A 1,031-nucleotide genomic window follows, 5' to 3' on the forward strand; every position below is an offset into this window, starting at 1 on the left:
GACTTGGGAGTAAGGCCACAGGTGGACGGTGAATGGCCCTCCCAGAGGAAATAAGAGGAGCCAAAGGGGAGTGGAGTTTGCAGGAGACTATTAGTTTGCTTAATTGGTTCATGACTCTCCGAAATTCCTTGATATTTTTGCAGATATCAGCCTGTTAGCTCTCCCAGCCAGATAAAGTCTGTGACTATAAATCCTCCCTTGATGTGAATGAACAGAATTCACAGTAAATTAATAAAAGGGATTTTTCTTGGGACAAGGAGTTTGCTGCATGCTCTTGGGAAGCCTAGGTCAGAACACTTGCCTTCTCACTCTAGTGGGTCAAGTGGATGTGGCCTGGTCCCAAGCCATGAAAGGCTTTAAAAGTGACAATCAGCACCTTGAATTGCACCCAGAAGCAAAACGGCAATAATGCAGCTCCTGCAGAAGTGACATATGTGCACATCGAGGTCTGCACAAAATCATGCAGTCTGCTGCATTTTGTACCAACTGGAGCTTCCAGATGCTTTTTGCGTATCTCAAAAGTTCTCATAGAAAGGTATTTTAAATAATTAAATAGTCAAATGACTGAATATGAGTTAGTAAACTTGTTATTACTGAAAGAATACTTTGCTCCCCATTTGGTGCATTTCAATTGAATATATTACATTTCATAATATAAACACATAATGACATGTGTCCATTCCTTGCTAATGTAATATGCTGCCAACTGCATTTATTTGTATAAAAATATTAAAATGTTCAGGACTAGATGATATAAAATGGGGAAATAATCCCAGTCATCTGAATGTTGGGAACAAGCATTGTCTCCCCTTCTAAAATTCTTAAAATATTTATTTCTTCAATCACAGACCTATTAAACTTTGTAATGCAAAACTAAATCATTCAGCACTTCAAGTCAATAATTTCAGTTCTCAGAATATGCATGGTCAATAATTAAGAAAGATAATATAAGACATGTTGCTAATGTTTAAACAAGGGAAATATGAAATTGAAAAAATAAACAATCTGGTTTTAAAAATGATGTGATATTA

Source organism: Thamnophis sirtalis, unplaced genomic scaffold (assembly GCF_051295495.1).
Source record: "Thamnophis sirtalis isolate CommonGarterSnake01/CBP01778 unplaced genomic scaffold, rThaSir2_p1.2 scaffold_6, whole genome shotgun sequence".
Classification (NCBI taxonomy): domain Eukaryota; kingdom Metazoa; phylum Chordata; class Lepidosauria; order Squamata; family Natricidae; genus Thamnophis; species Thamnophis sirtalis.